Below are 25,073 nucleotides of genomic sequence, written 5' to 3'. Positions count from 1 at the left end.
TAACTTTCTTGTGAGGCTATTGAAGATTTTTTATAGTACGCGAAGCGAATTTTATAATAGTCTAGGAAGCTTGTATTGTAGTTTTTAATATATCTACATTATATGATAATTCCTAGGATACGATAAAACTTAGGGCAATGTTGTCACCTAACTAAAGAAAAAAAAAAAAATACGAACCATCATCCCCTTTTTTTTTGTTGTACAAAACCACTTTTAAAAATCAATTAATCAAATCCTTGAAATGAAATTCCTCCATTAAAATTCTTATTGTCTTCGGTAAAACTCTCTCTTATTCTTCACCTGAAAAATGTAAGGAAATTTATCAAGTTCATAAAAACCCGAAATTAATCAGTCGATAAAAAATACTCTCCTGAAACGACGATAAATTCAGAGATTTTTAATCAACGAAAGTAAACAATCGGTACTCGTGGATGCATATTCCTCCTCATTAAGCCCTCCTCCACAAAATAGGAAGGAATATTCGAAAAATGCTGTCAAAAACTCCCAAGTGTCATCAAGATGATTGATACATAAATCCCGACACTTAGCGATGGATTTTAATCTCGACCATTTGTTTTTTCTTCGCATTTGCTTTCGAGATTCGAATCACTTGATCGAGCAAGTAAATTTGTCCTTTCCCGAAGCTCATCAATTCTTATCCGGAACAGTGTCTCGTCTCATCTTGTGTCTCGTCCCTTTTATGTGCCGTCGATAAAAAAATGGGCTATAAAAACAAACCCAAAACATCTCCAAAAAATCCATAAGATGATTCAGTGCCCGACAAAATCTACTCCTACAATAGTAAAGTATCTTAGTTTTTAGATGTAGTTTTTCTTAGATAAAAACAAAAAGAAAAAATAAAGCCATTAGTATTGATCTTTTAAAAATTAATGAGGGAATCAGTGACTGGAACGCGTCGTTTGGGGCGTGCACCGACTATGAACAAAACTTTTCCAACTATCATTTGTTTCGCAGGATGCCCCTTTTCCACCCTCATCCTTTCTCCTTTCTCTACCTCTACCCCACACTCTATAACTATAACTATATTATATCATATGATAGTTATATGATACTGTAATATACAGCCCCAATGAGCAATCGTCGCTCCTTTGGTGTATATATATAGGCCTACAGCCCATGATCAAATATTACTACTTTATCTTTCTTATTCCAGTATTTATAGCAGCAATCATAAATGACCAAATAATCGTCATCTCGAATAAAATAGAAATAACTGTCGTTGATTTTCTCCAGATACTTATAATCGAGTGTCATGAAATATTGCCGGTATGCATGACTATTTTTTATCGGCTTAATCGCTTTGTTTTTTTAGTTTGCTTTCTTAGCTGGATGCTTATCTGCTGATACCAAAGTAAGTGGTCACTAACGAGCTCCGGACGTGACAATTATAACTTGAAAGAAATATAGCGGCTAGTTACTTTGTAGTAGGTGTTAGATATCAGAAAGAAATAACAATTCACAGATAAAAACTATTTTTGGTTGATTTATTTTTTGACGGATTGACTTAAAAACCAATGTCAGATAAGCTCTTTATAGCAGTAAAGAAAATGACTTTTGCTTAAAAATTAATATCAAAAAATTAAATCTTTAATAAGGAGATAATTCTGCGGCCATGTGTCCTCTGTTAAGAATTTTTAATACTAACCTTGGTCGAAAAATTATATATGGACATATATGATCATGAGAGGACATAAAAAGCCATATATGTCTAATATCAGAAAATTTTTTCACCGGAGAGAAAATGAAAGCAGTAATAGATCACGTGGAATGACGAGTGGCTTCCGGAATCAAGGACTCGGAATCCCGGATGAGAAATAGCCAATAAAAACAGTGTCCACCCTCCCAAAAAAGTGAATAGGTAAGGTCTGGTATTAAGACAATCGAGGCATCTTGGCCATAAGCTTTGTTCTGGATTCTTTGGGCTCCTGCTCAAGACCAAAACCAACACCGGATGAAAGATGGCTTCTGTTTTCTGCTTCGTGAAAGTATTCCGTTGCAGGAGTGTTCCTTTAAGCCAGAGCAGGATATATAACAGAAGAGTGTCTTTGGCGGGGCGAAAACCAATATAACCGGGTCATAGGTCAATCGTTAGATTCAGACGTGTAGTGTGTCGAGCGTACAGTAGGGTAAGCAAGATCGGGGAAAAAATCGGGGGCTGTATCTCCCGGCAATAAACGTCGGGCTATAAAAATACTTAAGGGGTAAACTTTAGAACGGTCGCTAAATTGCTCTGTTATCAGTTATCTGCTTTCGCGAATTTAGACATCTCTAAAGTCCGGGCTAGATATAGATCCCACTTTTGTAGTCACTATACGTCCATGGTGCTCGAATACGGACAGAAGACTCATCGGTATCGGTGTCAGTGGTGTCGAAAACACCCGACATTCCCAGATATCATCTCGGTGATAAGAAAAAACGGCTCCCTTCTAATGTCCATGCTCAGACTTGACCATTATCCCCTTGTTAAATCTACAAAATTCAACAATTTGTCCAGCTTAAGGGGTTTGATGCCACAGGACTGATGGTGAACTTGAGAAAATCCTTATCTTGATTTGTCGCTGAAGAATGGATGTATATTTTGTGATTTTAAATCAAGTTTTATTTTTTAAAAAATTTTTTTCTTTGGCAAGACATTCAAAAATTTTTTATTAATTGATTAATTTTTGAAAATTTTCACAGTAATAAATTGAATTGTATCAAGGTTTGGAGACAGTTGTTTGAGTAACTTTTGAAAAAATTGTTACTATAAGGGTATAAAAAAAATTTTTTTCCTTAAAATATAAAAATTTTTCCAAACAAAAAAACAATAATATTTTTGGCAGGATATTTGGTCCTGATTCTGAAATGATAACAAATTCAGCCAAAAACAAATATTCTAGAAATAACAAACACTCTTTGGTAATTTATATTGCAGTTGACGTTCGATAGATGACCTAGTTTTCAGCGTCAACATCTTACGGCAATATTTGGACGTTATTATTGAGATAACAAAGAAGGTAATGTAATGTCAATAGTCAGCGGTCAATTTCAGTAAAAATATATTGATCTGAATTTAGCTGAATAGGAAATAGGGTGAGAGTTATATATCGTTATTTGTTTTATGGGTTATGGGGAAACATGGGAATTTTAGAGCAGAAAAATAAGGGAGCCAAACCGGATATTTCGAGGCTTGCGGGCCGTTATCTATTGATTGCTCGGTGCTAAAGCTGTCACCGGTAGTGCAGTCCCTTGCGCGACCAGAAATATATAGGCCAATGTCCCCAGCTGAGTGAGTAAAGCGAATGAATGTATTTGAGAAGAATAAAGAAAGGAAGAACAGAAGAAAAGGGAGAAGAGAAAAGATGTTGAGTGTAGGGACTTCTTTCCTCCGCAAAATTAAGGAAGTCCACACCCGTATGTCTTCGGGATGCCGGTTTATAGCCGTGACCCACGACCCGCATAGGGTCAAGGCACCGATGACATTTCTCCGAGGGCCTTTTCCTTCTCCGAATATCTGTTTCGTACCTCTCTACTCGTTATCACCGGCATCCTTGCCTACGGATTGCCTATGTAGAGGTTTACATATTGCCGATCTGCAACCTTTATTGTCTTCGGTTTTATGTCTCCCTTTTCGATAAATTTAAGCTATTTTCCCAGAGAAACACTGCCTTAAATCTATAATATCTTATTATATATTGAAAATCGATTTTTACGATTACTTTTATCGGGAGTTTATTTTTATTCCTTTTCAACTTCCTCCATAAACTCTTCGGAATTTTGGCTACATTGCTAGATACAAATCGAAGTAGTACATTCAAAGTTACTGGAACTGATACAGTATTTATAAAAATATTTGGGCAATTTAGTAAATGATTTTACGATAAGAAGGCGAAAATTTCGATTTTTTGAAATTTTATCACATTTAAAAAATAAAAAAAATAAAAAATAATAAATTACTTTCAGATGTAAATAAAAGCTACAATGAAAGTCCATTTCTATTGTCACGATAGTATGATGAATAGCTGATGGCACAGTAGTTAAAAAACAATAAAAATGTATAATAATAATATAATAAGAATAATATTTGATGAATAGAGTAACCATTAAGTACTGTTGATCCGAGCGTACTTTAACATCCAGGAAGTCTTTACTAAAGACTACATTTATTTTACAGAGTGAAAAGATAAAAAATAAAAAAGTATAATTTGCATTACAAATGCGCTAAAATGTCGGTGCTTTTCCTCGGTAGATCCACGTGGATGGAGCCAAGATTAATGAAAACCCTGAATACGAAGAATGAAAGAAATACGGTCAGATAAAAGAGAAAGAAATTTGTGGAGCTCGTGAGGAATTAAAGTGGAGGAGTGGAATAAGTAAAAAACGATTGAGTGTGCTAACGAAAACCCGGGATCTTCCGTAAGGAGAGGGTGGTAAGATCCGATGCCAAGGGATATATATCTGGGATCGGTTGTTGTCCTCGTTTGAGCTTACAATTGAAAAAATTCAAATGCTATGCAAAAGAGGCACGGCTGGGGCGGAAAAGAAGAACGAAGAATTAAATACCTCGGTTCAGATGGAGATCTAGAATCCCGATGCACAGAAAAAAGAAAACTCGAAAAATTACAGTATATAATGCAACGTAGCGCTTCGTGATGAAAACTGGAAAAATTACAGTTTCATATTGTAATTATTACAAATTTTGTAAGAATTACATTGTAGAATTTAATATTTACATTGCAAGCTCTGAATATTAAATAAAAAAATTGAATTTAGAAAAATGGTATTTCAAACTGTAATTTTTCTAGTTTTGATTACGACGGGACCGATTTTACATTTTATACTTTAATATTTCGAGTTTTCTTTTTTCCGTGTGTTAGGTCGCCGGTTCTCATGAAAAATTATCCTGTAAATCGGGTTCGTTGTAAAACGCTTAGCCGAGTTTGTTTTCGGTTATAAGTTCTTTGTCAGTGTCATTTAGCTTTTCTGAGTGGGGAGGTGTTACCTCGTAAATTCGGTCTCAATTGTTTGATAAATTTTGTGTTATGTTTTATGTTTGTAATCAGTTGTGTAGAGAGTAAGGAGTATTAGTCGTTAGAGTTTGCAATAGGGTCGTAGGGTTCTTAGAAATTTGTCAGCTGGAAAAGACGATAAGATCCCGTTAATTAGTTTATCTTATATGATTAGTTTATCTTTATGATTTTTCACAATGATCTGTCTTATTGAATTCCTGGAAGCTCTCCAATGATGGGGTGGCGGTCTGATGTAATAGCTTTTGGGGTGACAAGTTAATATTAGCAGGGGAACAAAAATCTTCAACAAAATATCTGTAGATTATAAAAAAAATTGACTTTTTGTCTGTTTTTTCAAAATTTTTTAAATTGTTGCTGTGAAATAACAAAAGACGAATATTATTTACAATAACACTCGCGTGAAAATGATGAGTTGTAGAGAACAAATAAAGTTTTTTTCTATAAAGAAGCCCATGGAGATTTAGAGCATAACAATATGTACTGAGAGCTACTTGCGGTTGGTAATCTGCAATATTTCCTGGGAACACATTACTCGAAAGTTCTCGGCCACGGTCGGATGCTGAGTAAACATGCCGTAATGAAAACGCGGTACTGCCGTGGGTGGATTAATTTTCGGGATAACATACCGACTCTATTTCACTATTTCACTACAGTCTGCAACGTGTGTACTGTAAAATACGTTTAGATAGTCATTGGTATTAGGGTGTATAGACCGAGAAGAGAATTGAGCTCAAGCTCGAGCTTAAAGCTGAAGGGAAGTTAGGCGAAGAGTATTACGTACACACTGTTATAGCTGGGGGTAATAGTATAGCGTAGCTGCCCAGAGTGTAAGAGCAACCCAGTAGTTATGGAAAGGAACAGAAGGAATGGACTGGAATGGAATGGATAGCATACGAACATGGAGAATGTAACACACAAGTTTCATTACGAGAACAACAGAACGCTGGTCAGCTATTCAAACATTTGAGTCGTTTAATACATAAGGGATGTGACGAAGGACCGACACTAGTTTTCAATTCACTCGGGCGTTTATAAACTTTTAACTGAATTTGCCTTGTCATGCCTTGCTATTAACATTTCAACGACTGCCCAAACAAGTCCTCTAGATGTGTAATGTAATATTATTATCTTCATATGTATATATATAAGTCATATACCTTTACTTTAATTCGACAACTCCATTTCAGTCGGACCTTTTTTGGTTTTACCACTTGTTTCAATATTTAAACGCTCCAACAAGCCTTATTAATAGTACAAATATTTATTTAAGGTGAAATCATGATTGTCTTACTTAAAATTAACTTAATAAGAGAGAAATAATTTTGAACCCAGAAAATAATTTTGAAGGATTTCTTTCAAAATAAATATCACATTTTGAACTCTCTAACAACAATTTAAACAGTGTCAAAAGCTTAAATTAAGCTTAACTCAAAAATAAATATAAAAAACTCTATTCAGTATCTCACATCCCATAAATTCCAAGTGACGTACGATCAATACAGTTTAAGCTCCATTCTAATAATTAAACCTATTGTCTCGGAACGAGTGCCTATTAAGTCTTAACGTGAGCACGGTAAATATAATACAATAGATATATAACAGCACAGAAGCAGTGCTGGGTACCGAGAGCCCTACAGAGATACCCGATGCACAGAAGAATTAATCTCGGAGAATAAAAGCGTAGTCAAGAGCTTGAAAGAATTTAATTCGCGGCAAGTAATTTGTCGAATACCGATAGTTCATCGGTGCGAATTAAACCCTTGGTGGATCCTGGACCAATAAGCTCTCAATGTCTATGTTCTGTGTTCTGTATTCTTGGACATTTGTATAAAATTTAACGTATGTTTGTAATTTAATGGATCGACAAAGCTAGGCTATTGCGTTGCAGAAAACCGCCGTAGCTAACCCACCGTGCTGTTCGATCTCGATATCAACGTACGTGCTGTACTGTCAAGTATTTGTGTACTAGGCATTGGCATTGATCCGGACTTACACACACACACACCACATATTCGTAAGAGAAATCTCACCCTTGTTTGGATGAGTGTTTGCCGTTTACACGCAGCACTCCCCACCAGTTACCTCATACTCTACTTCTATCTCATTTTATTTTGATAGAAAGCACCACTATTACTATCACTCCAAGCAATACTATTGCTTGCCTTTTGCCTTGACTGATACCACTATTGCTATTACTATCGCCAAATACTGGTTAGAACCTAAACTCTCCTCTGTACTCTGTACTACTATTATATACTACTGTCTACTGGTACAAGCAACCAGTCAAAGTCTCTGCCAGAGAATATTGAATTCAGGATAGGAGTGTAATTGAATTTGCTCTCGTTTCCATACGCCCGCTGAAGAACCAGAGAGTTAAAAGGACATGGGTACTTTACATTTTCTCCCTCATCAATTATTTTATACTATTTTTATTTTATTTATAATTGTAATTGTTATTTATTTTCCTAAAGAAAGGAAAGAACCAGAGTCAAGCTTTACAAGAATTTAAACGCTAATTGGATAATTTGGTTATGCCTAATTACGGATACATGCAATCCAATTTTGTTGGAAACAGTATCCAGGATAGAGAATTGTGGTAAAATTCGAAATAGCAAAGTGCTTCTTCATTATAAGCCGATAATGTAATTTTATTTCGTTTGGTAATGACGAGTGACGTGTAATCCTGATTTATATTTTGCCCCTTGCTAATCACTGTGTGGGCTCTCGTTCAATCGGGAAAATTGCTAGTTGTTAATTTGCTCCTCGTTCATTAGTTAGTTTGCAATTATCGAGAAATTTGGAGCAATAGACTCATTTTTTTTTTGAAATTGTTAATTTTTAATTTTTAGCCTCTAATTTAAAAAATTTATTGAAATTATAAAACTAATCTTTTTTTGATTAATTAGAAGTTTAATGATTAAACTAACTTTTTAATACAAGTTTGAAAAATTAAACAAACTAAAAACTTCTCTCTGTAATTATAGAAACCTCAAACTAAAAATTAAAAATAAAATAACTTTTACATGATTCATTGAATTTAGTTTTTGTATACCAGAAATAAGAATTAACCAAATAGTCAGTTAATTAACAAAATACTTGAACAAGCATTTCCACTCGATTCACAAATAGCCTCTAATCCGGATGAAATTAACGTTAAAATCGAACCACATACTGCTTTAACAAACTGCTACTACAAGTACAAGTACTCTCGCACGTTGATCGTGACTAGCCTTGGAACGGATTTTCCAGTTTCACACAGCCAACACACCAATACTCACACACAAGCTCAAATAAAAGGTACCTTTGCTTCAATTCAATTTAACTCATTCGAACACACGAAAATTGAGTAAAACACGCCCTAGCTATTATTCAGCAAAAAATATGAAATAATTCGCCTATTTTTTTCTTATCATTATTTTCCATTATAAAGGCAATAATTTTAATTTTATTTCCGACGTAGTTTCTCTCGCTGTGCTGGCGCAATTTTTTCGTTAAACTACTGTAATAAATGTGACGTGTAATTTAACCAGGCGATGTCGATGTGACATAAAATTTACAATGTGTGACTCAGGTTCGAGAGGGGTACTAGTATAAAAAGAAAAGGGAATAAATAAAAGGGAAATTCTAAAAGGAGTAAATGTATACGGTATGTTAAGGAGAATATTAACTTTAAAAGATTGGATTGGGGTGCAGGGAATAAAAGTCACGGTATCTTGATCAATTTACGCACAATCGAACGGAACATACTTATTTTCAGTTTGAACACATGCTCGAAGTCGATCAATTTATTCGGATACAATTACCCGTTTTTCTTTTATTTTATTTTTCTCTCTTGTTGTAAGCGTGCCGTTTTCGGGATTTAGAGACTGCACCGGGGTATCACTTAGGTTTATTCGTTTCCGTTTTCACTCACTCTCTCTTAAACTTCTGCGAACCCGATCAAGACACCATCTGGTCTATAAACTCCGTTAAATCCGGTCCATTGGTATAAAATCTCTTTGATGGACTTGTTAACACACGAAATTCAATGAAGAACAGGACTTGAGGAAATTTTACAATTTTTACGGTATGGAATTTTTTGAATATTTTATGTTGATAAAAAATAAATTTTTTTTTTTGATAAAAAATTTTAATCGACTTGCACATTTATAGAAAAAAATAAAAAATTATAATAAATTTTTTTATTCCCGCACTCTAAGCCTTATATGGCCACATCATAAAATTTTTTCACGGAGGATAAACCTTTCTTAAAAAATTAAATTTTTTATAAGCACGAAAAAAGTATTAAGCTCAAGAATACATTGCAAATAAATTTATTCCGTAACGTAAATTTATGTAGGTTTCATTATAACCCAGGAATAACAATAATTGGATTTAAAAGTCTAGTGATATTTTTTAGTTTTATTTTTTTATATTTTTTTACACGCAACCAAATAAAGCGTAATACGAGTGAAGCTGTCGGATTAGTTTGTAACAGATGGTTATGTTGGGACACGACAAGGACGACGTGATCCGAATATCAACTAAATTTTAGTGGAACAAAATACTCTTGAAAAGTACGTGGAGTGCCGGAGAGAAAATATCGCCGAATAGAAGAGAAGTAAACCGAGTAAACTAAACAGAAAGATAAAAATTTAGCGCTCGCAGATACACTGGGGAAGAAAAACACCTAAAAACGTTGAAAATAAAAAACTTTTAAGAATAATAATAATAATAATAATAACAGTGAAAATTACAATGAAAATGACAGGAGTGATAAGGAAAAGAAAATGGAGCAGAAAATGAAATGGAGCATCGGTGAATGTCCACAGAGTTGTGACTTAGATGAAACGAATCGATAGCGAAAGTTGGACAAATGCAGGTTCGTTCAGCGAAATGAAGTCCCTTTAGTGGAAAACTATGAGGGTTGAATCTCCCTGGGGACGCTCGCTCCAAGACCGTCCCGGTTTCGTTCGTCAAGGCAACGGTTTAATTAACGGAGTGCAAAGTTTGCCCGATTCAAGCGACCGTGAATCCATAAAGACTCTTCCGTAATTAGTCAGAAGCTCCCTCGCCATCGACTTATACAATCGCTATTCGTTAATCGCTCTGTCATGTCAATCTATACCAGTTTACTTCAAATGCTTTTAGTATTATTTTTACCGTCTTTCTCTTCATATTTTTTCATATCTACACGGAAAGAACAATAACCCACTGTACATCCTCGTATAGGTAGTATACTCCGTGGTATTTGTAATGAAAAAAAATTTCAGACTATGGTCAATATCTTTCAAAGTATACTAAATTATTTTTGGACTGCACTCAGTGAAGTCTCCGATTTAATCGATTAATTTTTCTGGCTATATCGCGTAAAACTTCACGGGATATAATCTGAAAAATTATTTCGTGTAAATTAAATTATACTCTGTTAAAATTTGGATTATGCCCACGGTGACTCCGCCAATTTTTTTTCTAGCGCCTGCGCACTTAGCATTATCATATCTATTATGTATTTTAAATATTAGGTTAGTCAAATATTGTTTTAAATAATTATTACATACATCAAAAACATTTAAGGAGCATTAAAGCACAATTTTTCCGATAATTTGGGGTTAAAAAATTTTTTTTTCTTTTCTGAGACTCTTCGAACTTAAAAATGTTAGGCTAAGAAAAAAATATTTTTTCATATCAAAATATATAAATAGTCACATACTCATATAATTCACTGATTATATTTTAATTAATGTCCAATATGCTGATTGACTATAACTCACAAATTATAAACAGCACTTTACGCGCAGGCCCTAGAAAAAAAAATGGCGGAGTCACCGTGGCCATAATCCAAATTTCAACCGAGTATAATTTAATTTACACGAAATAATTTTTCAGATTATATCCCGTGAAGTTTTACGCGATATGACCAGAAAAATTAATCGATTAAATCGGAGACTTCACTGAGTACAGTCCAAAAATAATTTAGTATACTTTGAAGAATATTGACTGTCTGAAATTTTTTTTCACTACAAATACCACGGAGTATACTATACGAGGATGTACAGTGGGTTATTGTTCTTTCCGTGTAGTCGGAGAAAAAATTTTGTCAATCTTTTCTTTAATTTTTATCAAGTTGATGCCTCGGTTTAAGTTTCTAAGCATGAATAGAAATATTAATAGTATTAGTAGAAAACAAATGGCCTCATTAACTGTCTCCATGACGCATTTCAGAAAATTAACATTGAAAACTTGTTAGTAAAAAAAAAAAATGTCTAAAAAAATTTTTTACCACAAGAGTTATTTTTAAATAACTGACTTGACAATTTTTTTACTTCGTAGTGAATGAAAAAATGAATTAAATACCAAAAAATAGAATCGATAAATTTATTTAGTGTTGTTACTTTCTATTGTCAGTATAAGGACTTTTTCCCGGAGCAGTTGAGATTATAACAATAATTTTCCAACAAAGAAAATAACAAATAGCTGCGGCGTTTTTTCAATTTGTTTCATAATAGCGCAAAAAATGAAAGAAGAAAATGAAGAACCGAAACACCTTTGGCAGCCAGATAATTTAACCACATTCTTTACGGCAATTTCACTTATTATTCTCTATTTCTCGGACGTACTTTCCTCCTCCTCTTTCATCCCGATATATGACATATGACAATCGATATTTATTGTGAATAACGGGCGATAAATCGAGGTAGGCCGGAAAAATATCAGCGAAAAAAAATATAAAAAATAACAATAAATATATAAATAAAATGAAATAAAATAGATGATAGCGTAGTATTGGCGTTAAACCAAAACACTTGATATTTCGAGATTTTAAATTTAAGTTTGGGCAACCCGCCAAAATATCTCGCTTTTCATTTTGACTATTTTCTATTATTTTTTCTGTTCATTATTATTATTATTATTATTATTATTATCATTACTTATTCTTATTTGACTTGAACTCCACCATTCACACCTCCAACCTCAAACAAATACAATAGCGATGCCGGATACACGTCGAGGGGTGTCGCTACTGGACTAACAAACTTGATTTACCGTCTCGTGTTTGCCCGCTTTTAAATTTATGTCCCCGCTCCACTCCCGAATTTGTCCTTCTCGCCTCTATTCTTCTTCATTTCCACATTTTCCTCCGAGCAGCTCTTACTCGACTTTTCCTATGCTTTTATATTTTATATGGGTGTATTATATTTGTATGAATATATCAATGACAGAATATCAAAGAGAAACAGTTCATCAACGGATAAAATCTTTTGGACGTTAATTTAACGAAAAGAAAACACATTTTTTCCTTTTTATCATATTTTGTAAAGCAAGAAGTTAAACAGTCATTTTTATCGGGAACTGTTGGCTCGGGTCTCCGGTCTAAATAAACCCCAAGATGATTTTTTTTCTTTTTCAACAATGTCACTTATTCAATGATCTATTGACGATGCTCATCCCACAATAAAAAAAAAAGTATAAGTAATGTGCTTTAAGTAAACTTAATTTTGTATTGGAAAAAAATTACTGTTTTGAAAAATTTTACTGCTTTTAATTTTTGATCCCAAAATAAAAAAAAATATCAATAAAATCAAAAATACTATAAAATATTTTTTTCAACTCAAGTAATTTTTTTTTAGTCTACATTGAAACTATTAATTACTTACATTATACTTTCAAATTTTATAACTAAGTGTTTTAATCACCTACTTGTCGTAGAAAATAAACTTCGTATCGATTTTATATAAAATTATGGACTAGAGTGTAAAGACTACAGCAATTACTACGAAGTACAAAGTGTAATCTTGAGTTTAAAGATATTATGAAAAAATAGATTAACCACCTGTTTTAATTTAACTTTAAAACTGTAAGTTTTTTTCTCAAGAATAATTAAAACCTGTAATATAGTTACCGAAACTTGAAACTTTTTCATTAACTCATTTAATATTATTCGTATATAAAATAAATAATAATGAAGTAGCAAGTTTATAACTTGATAGCTACGGAAGTATAACGAGTTTCTATAAAAACGATAAACTATTAATTATTATCTGTAATACAATAATAATAATAGAATTTTAGCGGTTAAAAAGGGAGAAAAAGCAATTAAAAATTTGTGAGGAAGTGTAATAGATTGAACAGGAATAAAACATCTTAATAATTATTCCGTTTCTTATCAAACCCCCGGCTCTGAAAATTCGAAATTGAAATTTTTCACTAATGCGATCTTCGAATCTACCCCTCTTTTCTTTAAAATGAAACCGGAGACAACCGTGGGATCCCCAATGGGAAATATATTTTAAACGAGGTCTTTCTCATTTACATAAAAAAAAGCCGGCACATTCCTCGTGACAGTGGGAGGAGAAGTTCATCTTTCTTCCAAGTTTCCAGTGAGTTTCGAATGAGATGGCGAAAAAAATGATAAAAAAATGAACCAACCGGCGAACGAATGAAAGAAAAGAATATAAAGAAAGGAATAAGATAGCACTCGTAAATAAGGTGATTCGACTGCTTTTTTGTGTTGACGAGTCCACGATCTTATAGATGTATACACATATAAGCCCTATCCGCTTTAAAAAAGGTTACGAAAAATGACACAGAGTTTCATTCAAATCAGTTTGTACGTCAGTTTTCTTTCATTTACTGGTCGTGATGCTAATCCATTCTTAATTTATCCGCATCAGCGTCATTGTGCCGAGTTAAATGTGAGTAATTCAATCCTTTAAATTTAAAGTTAACTTTTAATATTTCTGTTAAAATACATTCTGATAGGGCCAGATATGCCGATATATAATTTTTCGAGTAAATGTAGTGTTAAAAATCTCCGACAGATGGCGTATGATCGCTAAATCCTCTCTATTGGAGAGTTCAGCCTGAAGCATTAAGTTATAAAATAAAAATAATTTTTTTTCTCTCTCTTAGAAGCTTACCTAATTTTGATTTGATAAAAAATGTTAATTGACGAGCATACTTATATTATAGAATAAACAAAACATAATTTATTATTGTTTTTTTTCGAGTATATATAAAAACAGCGATATATAAAAATTGGCCGTATCAGAAAATTTATTCCACAGTCTATATTTATTAAATATTCAAATTGAAATAATTTATAATTTGATATAAATGTTGGCAAAAACAGAGTAAGAGATAAATTGGAACCACGAAAGCCGCACGGTCCACCGATAATTCAACCGAAAATATTTGATAATAAATAATTAATTTTTCTCATGAATTTTGACGAGCTAATTATAAGCAATTGGAACTCTCTTGAATATAATATCAACTCCTCTAATTGATGTCATTAATTTTGCAAATGCCCGTGTTATATGTGTCGCTAATAAAAACATCAATGTTGTTGTTATGAATTTTTAATTGAAAAATTAAAAAATTTCAAGCGACAAATGTGTTTGACAAAAATAATACGTTGATTTAAAAATTTAATTTCCTAGGAAGATAAATTTACTATGATTGTCAGTGAAAAACTAAAACCGATTTGTTATTTTACGAATAATAATAATTTATTTATAAGTAGAAATCTAAAAGATGATCCAAATCTTTTATTAAAAGTTTTAGAAGGACGTGTTATTATTTTAATTATTATCATCATCAAAGAAAGTAAATGACAAGTACAACAATACCGCGAATGCATAAAAGCGTTGGTTCTTTGTCCATAGAATTAAACAGTTTCGAGATTTGAATCGAAATGAAAATTTCTTGTCTCGTTCGCTCTTTTATCCTCAGTGTCGTTTCTATTTATCGTTGTTGTTCTCTTTCACTAGTCACTATAGTTACTTTAATGCGTATTGCTTATTCTGTAGTGTTGAGTATATAAGCGAAATAACGGAGTGAGAAAAAGCAACGAGATGTAAGATTGAGAACTTTGAAAATGAACATTTAAAATGAGCAATGCGGAAACTACGGTGAAAAGCTTATAAGTTTACCGCTTGTACTCTCATTTGTAGAGACCCAAAATTTAACCGTCTTTGGAGTTTGGAGGGTTAGATGTAAACCATTACGCACAGTGCGAGTGTCAACGACGTGATTTAAACCTTCGAACGACGTAAATAAGACACTGTGAGGGTAGTTTCTGCTTTTGTTACAAGCCTGTTGCCGTGCTACTCTTTCCACTCCATTTATTTCTTAAACATTATTCACCAACGCTGTAAATAATTTTAAGCTTTTAGTTATTTTTACATTTTACGTTGCATTTAACTAAGTAATTTTTTATTATTTACCGGTCATTTATTTTCTCAAATGTGACTTTGTTGAAATTGTCGATTAAGGAAAATTGACACCTTTCAAAATAAGAAATAATATTTTTAGGTAGATTTCATAGAAATCAATCTTTTGCATTGGTCCTCATGTCGGAATTTACTCGGAATTTTGTCGTAATATCACTTAACTAGTCGAGTAAAGCTCAAAAATAACGTTAGTTAAAAAATTTATGTAATATAGTATATTTAATATAATATAGTTATTAAATATATATGCAATATAACGCGGGATGTTGCCGCGATTGTGTCTACAGTTCTTGACGGATCTAGATGAAATTTGTTACACATATTCTTTGGATAATAACTTTGAATGAGTTTGAAGATGAGCGAAATCCATCCATAAGTTTAGAAATGGCAGCTCTTCAAAATTATCAAAATAGTGAAAATCACGTTTTCGGTGACTTCATTGATGTATAACTTTTGGTTGAAAAGAGATGGCTAATTTTTGATGAATTGATGTAAAAGCTTGTGAAATCACCTTTAATTTGACGTATATAACATTGACATTTTGACCATTTTTAGTTATTTTATGAAAGTTAAGAGTTCTATTGAACCATTTTCAGGCAATGTGTAGTGCAGCCGACTTATGAATGTTATTCTGTAGAGAATAATAACTTATAACAGATCCCAATGAAAGTTAGTATACAAATTCTTTAGATAATTAGCTTGCATGAGCCTTAAAATGAGCGAAGTCGTTCGATTAGTTCAGAAATAGTAGCTCTTCAAAATGATCAAAATAGGAGAAATTAGGTTTTCGGTGACTTCATTTATGTATAACTTTTAATAGCAAAAAGATAGCTGATTTTTGATAAATTAAAGTGAAAACTTATAAAATCACTTCTAATTTGACGTATATAACGTTAACTTTTTGACCATTATTAGTTATTTTATCGAAGTTAAGAGTTCAATTGAACCATTTTCAGGCAATGTGTAATACAACCTACTTATGTATGTTAAAATAAATTTCATTCTACGTCAAACGAAAGTTATTGAGACAAGATGAGAATTCATTCTATGAAATCTACCTTCCATTTCGGGTATGGTCGAATGGCGTCTTTTTTATTCTGGGAAGAAAAATATTTTTTTTTTCAGTTCATGTTGAAAAAAAAAATAATCGTAGTTTACTTTTATGTAAGAATTTTCCAATATTAAAATCCTTGAGCCGAGTACCTTCACAAAAAAAGATAACGTTTTTCCGAACAATAGAATAATAACGTGACAAAACGCACACTTATTCCAAAGTATCAAGTGTTAGTCACAATACGTCCAGGATTCATTTCAATGGATCATCTGCCGACGACAGTTCTTATTGAGCCGATAAGAGGGATCCAGTGAATCGCGAAAAGTATTATTTTTGTCATTCGTATTCGGCTCAATTCTGTAATATTACTTCAAGAAAAAATTTCAAACACGGAAAATAAAAACAAAGCATAAAGAGTCTCGTGAATATGTCACTACCAGATATAACACAAAATTTTCCTTGTTTGTCTATGTTCTATTATATATATTATTATCATTCTCTTATTCGAGGAATTTCTTCTTTTAATGTCGCCCAGTTTATGTTATGTCACTTTTATCTCTTTTGTGTAATTTTAACTCTCGTAATTTTAATTACTTTTACAATCCAGAGTTTTTTAATTTAAATGATACAATTAAAATGTCTTAAAAAATCAGCTAAAATATTTTTAACTGAAAATTTGTTAAAAATTTTCTATTATAAAAAATTTTTTTTAAGAATAAAATATGAATACACATAAAGAGGAACACACAAAGAATAACATAAAAAACCACATTATTATATATTGTTAAGCATAAATACCTCGTATAAGTTATACCGCAATTACACATTCAAACATATCAAAGAGCTTTCAGTTTCCGTTGAATTTTAATTATAAACGTTGGTTTGGAAATAAATTGCGTGTTTAATATTATCCTCCAACTCGAGTTCTTTATACTGAAGCACTTATGCATAAAATGTGTGAGTGAGTTCGAATTATGCGTACACGTTAATTATGCGAATTTATTGAAAAGAAATATTTGTATGAAACTGATAAAATGAGGGAGAACTATTTAGGATTAAAAATTTAATTTGAATGTGAAATAAAAAAAAAATCTTTTGAAGGTTTAGTATAGAATAATGGAGTATTCATGTTCAGCAAATGAGTTAATGTACTAATTAACTTATTTGAATTTGTGTTTGTACATGCATTGAAATACTTTACTGTCAAGTAGAGTGTACGGATAATTTATGGGATTCGTGTTTATAAATTTGTTATGAGAGACTTCTTTGAGATTATTTTGTAATTACCTCCGAGTCAATTACACGTGATTATATCATTTTTATTTCTACAAATTTTTCAGCTTTTAATAATTTTTACATTTCAGCAAAAAACATATTATGTCAAGTGAATGCCAGCGGGTTTAATTTATGATAAGCTGTATTTATGTTTTTTTCACAATTTGCTTTTTAATCTTTAATCACAACAAAAAGTGGATGTAAATGATTTCTTAACTATTGAAAAATATATATAAAATAATATTAGTTAAGAAATCTTTATAAATTATAAAAAAATTCTCTTATCAATGTTTGAAGGAAAAAAAAAAGCAATTTTCTCGGAAAAATTTTTTTGGTCCAACATAACTTTGCTAATAAATCAAGTTTGGTTTCCTTTCAGCGTACTTAATAAAAGTATCTTTTAAAATATATATAATTCAGGATGGTGAAATAAGCTTGCAAAGATTTTAGTGGTACAACTGGAGATTGATGATTGAACCGTAAATAGCGACATACATAGATATATGTATCAGTATAAATATATTGATTATCCGAGGAAAGTTAATAATTTATAATTTTATAGGGAAGTAAGTAAGTAAGAGTAGACAAGTCGTTCACAACTCAGAAACGTGAGTTCCGTCTGTCGAGACTTGGCTTCTCATACAAAACAGCAAGATTAATATCTTAGCTCGAGCACTTTGCGGTTTTCAGGAGCAATTGGAGTAACAGTTAGAGGAAAGTCCTTTAGAGAGGAACCTCTCCTGCCTTCCTCACCCTCGTGCCGCCTGCTGGTGTACCTCTACTTGAATTTTCTCCCTCTCAATGTTCACTCTCTCATTCTCTGCATGTATCCTCATTTATCTTTCCGATAGACGACGCACTCCCGGTGGAACAGTTTCAACTTGGCGTCGTACATTATCCACCAGAAACGCCATGCCAGCCTGGAGACTCCTCTTTATTCATGCCACTAAATTGAAGGTCTTAACGCGGCGCCGTGTGTAACACAAGGGTACAGATCCACGTACATTATAATTAACGATCACTATACTATACGTCATTATTATTATCATTACCATTACCATTACCATTATCCTTCTTTTTCATAGAAATTTTCGATTCACAGGCCTTCCATTTTACACTTTTTACTTCCACTTATTCATTCCAAAAAATTTTCCGTTCAAAATTGAGCTGAGTTGAACTCTGAAAAATTTTTTAAATTTTATGATTCGAAGAAACAAAAATTATATAAAAATACTGAAGTAAAATAATTAAATAAAAAATTTTTTATTTATTGTTTTAGGTTTACTTGCAAAAAATTAAATTTCGTCTGCACATTTGAACCAATTCATGGACGACGAAGTAGAAGAGGATGACTCTGATAACTTGGAAAGCGACACAAAGATGGAGTTACATGTAAGTTTACGTTACCATTGATCAATCCCGCATGAAAATACATACATGCAAAAAATATATGCAGCTCACAAACATACATCAGATATATTTTTTCCTGCGTTAACATTTATTTTTATTTATTCGATATAAATGTCAAGATATACATCAACTACTGAACAAACTTATCAAACATATTTATAGCTATTGCACGCCTCATAGCGCGAAGCGCGTGAGGTTGTGCTTTATACTCGACTCGTCAAGGTCAAGCAATTTTGTGATCTTTAAATGCCTCTATCACAACCATATTACATTTATACAATGATATAAGTAGATGTACACCAAAAAAACACTTAAATTAAACCATCTTTTACTTTCAAAAATCATTTCATGTTGCTATTTTGAAAAAAAAAAAACGTTTTGAAAAAAATTTTACGTGGACGTCCGGATGTCACCCCATTTTGGATGTACCAACAATTACTCCCGAACAAATTGATATTTCAAGACCGGATCTTTTTTATTAGTTTAAGAATTCGATAAACTGGGTCCGTATTTCATATCAGTGGTCTAGCTTACGTGATTTTTTTTTTAATTGAATTTTTATTAAAATTCACTACGATACAACCGTACAAAGCCAAACGAACTTTTCTTATTTGTCACGTGAAAATTATGGCGCCACTTGATCAAGCTAGATTTTTTTAGACTGCGTGCGCATATGACAAGAAAAAAGGGCGCCGATATTTAAAAAAAAATAAAAAATACTCTGTAAGAAATTACTTAATTATAATTTTTTTTTTTTTTTTTAATCAATTACACAATTAAGTTTTTTCTTAAAAAATGAATAAGCGTTATAATAAACTTTACTTTGTGTTGCATATGACACATCTCGCGGATGAATTTTTTCATCCGGAAAAAATCTAAAAAACAAAAGGATTATTTTATCTGTTCTTCTAATAATTATTCTTGAATTTTAATAAGATATTAATTTGACTGATAAAGAAGTTATTTTAGTTTAAGATGTAGAAATTAATTTATAGTAAAAATATTTGAGTTAATAATTCTTGGATGGAGTTGAATGAATCAGATCTACTGAAAAATATTAGACCCTTTGTTGGAAGAAAAACTCTCGAAAACAAAGATATGTTTGAAGAGTATTTGAGAGAGTAATGACACGAGAGTGATTGATAGAATCTAGATACTACATGAAGCAAAATTAATTGGAGCAACATTTTTCCATTAAACAACGCTCGCTGGAAGGGTTTTACTTAATATAAACTTAGCTGGCACGGCGATCAGTTGGATAGTAATAGAACGAGTGGAGCTATTATCGAGCTATACTTTACTTACAGAATACATCACTGATGATGACGAACGGGGATTGATGTTCAAGGGGTTTAGAGCTAACCCAAGGGCGCCATAAGGGCTCAGCTACTATTTCAACCCCACTGTTTCTTGGAACTCTTCTTGCTACTGTTTTTTTTCTCTTTTATTATTATCTCCCTGGTCTTTTCAAAATCTGAAACTTTCATCGAATTTTTAAAAAAAGTCAATTTTTTTCTGAAATTATTAAAGTCACTTTTATCATAAATCATTAGTATTCTTGTGAAAAAATTTTCTGTGGCTATATATGCACGGAGAAAATTTTGTAGTAGAGTTTACTATCTAGTTATGGTAAAATCTATTAACTGAATTCGATAGTAGTAAATATTATTTAAATAATTATGTAAACCATCTGAATTGTAGTAGTTACCATCCTGATGGTAACTACTACTATTATAATGGTACTCAGTAATAATAGCTTTTATTATTTTAACTAGTTACTACTATTATCAAAATCGTAATTCCTCAATATCTTTAGATCAATATCTTTAAAAATATCAATGATTTACAAGATGAAAGGTCATTTATTAATTATGAATCTAGAGATAGAGTAGTTAGTTAGTTACAGATTTCTAGTGTATAGGCGTGATAACGCCCCTTTACACTCCTAAGCCTTATCATTTGCTTAGTTACTGTCTTAACTCTGCCTTATCATTGCGGCTGTGGACCGACTTGTACCTTCTGAACCGTATTCACCCTGATCCTCACCACTCGGCTAATGGAACAGTAACATGGGAAAACCACAGAGAAAACCCATGTTAGTACAGTCGGAGTTGGGTTAAGTCTACAGTGATTGATAAGAAACTCTTCTTTATCGACCACTGGAGCATTAGGCCCCTCTCCTAGTGTGCAGAGATTCCTCGCGCTAACCAACGCCGACTAGAGTGGTCACCCATTCAAGTTGTTGCTTAAATGGGTGATCGCCCAAGTCAGGCGTGTGCCGCCCGGCTATCTCTGCCACTTCCAGAGGCTGCACTATAAAAAGAGCGGTGTTAAAAATGGACTTATTTTAACACCGCGCGGTGTTAAAATAAAATAACACCGGCGTAACTTTTCCGGTGTTAAATCGGTGTAAAACGAAGTAATATCAGTGTAAAAGAGGAGTAACCATTCTATTTAAAATATCAAGATTATAAAATCTATAAAACATAATAAAATTTAGTTTTTAATTAAAAAAATAAATAGAAAATATATTAAAGTAGTATTCATTACACTGGCCCACAAAAGAAAAGTGGTCTGTACTTTTAACCAAACCTAATTTTATGTATTTTGACGAGCTAAATCCGAACCTGAAGTCAGTTTTGCCCGTACACCCTCAAAATTATGAGTAAAATGCAAAAAAAAACCCAAAAAAAAGCAAAAAATTGCGAAAAACTGCAGTCACAGCGATGAATAAATTTTTGTGAACCCAGATCAAGTATGATTTTTATGTACTTTGTTCCACTGAATTTGAATCTGAAGTTTTCTTGTCCTATTGACGTTTTAAAATTAAAAAAAAATTTCAAAAAATAAAAAAAATCGAGAAAATTGCAGTTTTAAATATGAGAAAAAATCTATTGATCACGATTGTTAATGACTCAGGTGCATTTTAATGGATGAAATATAATCTTAGAATTGAAATATTCACAAAATTTTAAAATTTATAAAAAATGAAGTAGGGGAAGGTGGCCCAAAGCGGGTACCCTGCCTAAAGCGGGTAGACGCTTTTGCGCCGATGCATGAAACGCGAGGGACAAGGTATGTACATGTCGAGGTTACTCGCGTACTTCCGAGTTTCGCTCAGTCCCAAACGAGCCCTAATGAAGTGGTATGGCGTAATTACACGCAATTAAAAAAAAATTAATAATTTCTTAAAAAAATTAAAATTCTGTATTTTCTGATTATTCAAAAACGAATACACTTATTATATCCTTCATAATTTTCTATTAATTTGAGCCTATTAAAGCAAAAATTGAGAGAAAAATATTAGCGTTTCGTTTTGAATTATTTGAGGTTAGCATCACTTGAATAAAAAACGTGTTTTTGGGCAAAGCGGGTAGGGCAAAGCGGATGTCAGAGTTGATACTCGCTTTGCTCTAATATTGTTTTATACTTTTTTTTTTTGAGTGGTGAGTAAATATAAAAGGAAAACGGAGCAAGCAACCTGGACGTCAACGACATTTTTTACTATTTTTAATTTTTGACTTCATAATTTGTCATTTTAAAAGAATTTATTTACAAGTTATCGATTTAATAGTCATTTATATTGAAGTATTGCTATATTAAATAAGGTAATCTTTTAAATTGTTGGAGACTGATTAAATGAAACTAAAATTATTATTTAAATATCTAAAATAAGCATTTTTCCCTTAATTGTAGTGCCAACCCGCTTTGCCCGAACGGATTACCCGCTTTAGGCCCCCCTCTAGGGCAAAGCGGTTTTTGGGAGTGTTTTTATAATTTGAATAATAAATCATAAATTAATACAAATTTATACAATATTGCTTATTGATTTTAAAGTTCGATAAATCCTCTATCAAAAAAAAAATCATTATTGTTAACATACAAATACTAAATTTTCTCGGCTCTTAACATACCCGCTTTAGGCCACCTTCCCCTATAAGTAGAATGAAGAGAACGATGACTGCAGTTTTTCGCAATTTTTTGCCTTTTTTGGGGGGTTTTTTGCATTTTACTCATAATTTTGAGGGTGGGCGGGCAAAACTGACTTCAGATTCGGATTCATCACGTCAAAATACATAAAGATAGGTAGGTCCGGTCAAAAGTACAGACCACTTTTTTTTTTATGGGCCGGTGTAATTTTTATGATTTTTACTGAAATAAACAAAATTGTGCCTATAAAAGTTAAGAAAAAAATGTATGACATAAAAAAATATAAAAAGTCTATGAGTATCATCCAGAACAAATTTTAATTTCGGTTTGTAGTTATTTAAATTGTTACCTATGTAATACAGACTTTGTTTAAAACTGACACAATTTTACACCTACCATTTCAATAATTAATAGTTTTATGAATTAATGAATATACTGCCTAATAGTAATAATTTAGTGAATAAAAGTATTCACCGAGTAAAATATCTTCAACATCAAAAAATATTTTAACACCGCTTTAACACCGGAAAAAAATATTTACACCGGCAGCGGTGTTATTTTAACACCACTTTCGGTGTTGGAATTTAACACCGCAAATTTTAACACCTACACCGCTTTGGACTTGTCCCGGTTTTTTTTACAGTGTGGCAACGTAACGCACATATTTTTTATATATAATTACTGAAAAATATTGGTGCATGCCGGGATTGAACCCGGGTCCCACTCTTTCGAAAAGCGGGCGCCGAGCCGACTATATTATAGGCTATTGCCATCATATTTAGAGATAGAATATTTTCTCTTAATGATATTCTCTTAATAATATAGATGATAGGATTACAATTAATTTAATTATAATGGAACCATTAAATGATGTTTCATTATTTTATCTTGTGAAAAAATTCTAATAATTGATAATAATAAGACTTATTTAGTAACCCAAATCTTGGATGATTGCTATTTTGATAATTATCACTATTGACTATGATTATAATCATAGTCAATCCTTCAAAATAATCAATAACGGCTCTTATATTTGGAAATTTTTATCATCTATGGATTTAAACGATTGTGTTATTACTTGTTTTAATATTTTAAAGGAAAAAATGTTCATAACTAAAATATAGATGCAAATAAAGAATTAAATTAAATAAATTTATATTATTTTTTCTTTCAGAATTTTTACGATCTGAGATGGTTACAGTTACTATCTTCGATTATAGCAGTTATAATTTTTAATAATTACAATTATCATTTTCGATAGTAATCGTTACCATTATTAATAGTAACTAGTACAATTGTCAACGATAACACCTATTATTTTGTGACTAATTAGTTTTATTACCATTTCAGATAGTAGGAGTTAATATTTTCGTATAGTAAATACTATAATTAATTTTTCTCCGTGTAGAAATAAAATAATTTATTTTTTCTATAAGTCTGTACTTTAATTTAACGTTTCAATTAACCAATTGCTTTAAATACGGCTGGTTGTTGAAATAATCAGGCACAGTAGCCGAGTTAGTGTTCTGCAAATTTAGATAATCAGATAGTTGTTATCATTGATTTTAAGCAAACGATAGTTTGAAAGATATTTTCCGGAGAACAGACTGTTAGGAACAACTTGTGGAAAAGCGATTTAAAGTTTCCATCGGTGAAATTTATAGTGTGTTAAAAGTTTGAAGTTTACCTCAGTTATGTTTCAAGCTGTCAATATATTCTTATTGAATTACTGCCCAGAATTTCTTTTCAGTATTTTTTATGTGCAAAGTCAATTACCAAACTGATAACTTTTTAGTATTAATAATATACGCTTTTATGGAAATGGGTTAAATTTTGTTACATTAAAATATTTCAGTGGTATTAAAAATTTACGTTGATGTGGTAGACTTGCTGATAAATTTTATTTTTACCCATAAATATCTATAGTTTAAATATTAATAAAATAAATTTGTTGTTAACTTTTTTGTGATTCTAAATTTATAAATTGTTAATCAAAAAGTAATAATAGTTTCAATCTTAATTAAATTTTCACTAAAATATTAATATTCATTTATATTTATTAAAATAATTTTTTAATAGATGACGTGAATAAAAAAAAATAACTAAAATATTTTTATCAGCATTGATATAATACAAAAGAATTTATAATTGAATTATACC

The 25,073-nt window shown here is 31.7% G+C and overlaps 1 long non-coding RNA gene across 1 annotated transcript in view; it reads left to right on the top strand.

Moving 5' to 3' along the window:
* LOC123259257 overlaps window positions 1–25,073 on the top strand; it is a 58,944-nt gene that overhangs the window by 3,531 nt on the left and 30,340 nt on the right. The window contains exon 3 of the long non-coding RNA XR_006508199.1: window positions 18,853–18,969. This is a non-coding gene — a long non-coding RNA (uncharacterized LOC123259257). The remainder of the gene's footprint in view (window positions 1–18,852; window positions 18,970–25,073) is intronic.

This window comes from Cotesia glomerata, linkage group LG2, assembly GCF_020080835.1.
Source record: "Cotesia glomerata isolate CgM1 linkage group LG2, MPM_Cglom_v2.3, whole genome shotgun sequence".
Classification (NCBI taxonomy): domain Eukaryota; kingdom Metazoa; phylum Arthropoda; class Insecta; order Hymenoptera; family Braconidae; genus Cotesia; species Cotesia glomerata.
The sequence above is the reverse complement of the archived record's forward strand: the minus strand, read 5'-3'. Positions and strand labels throughout refer to the sequence as shown.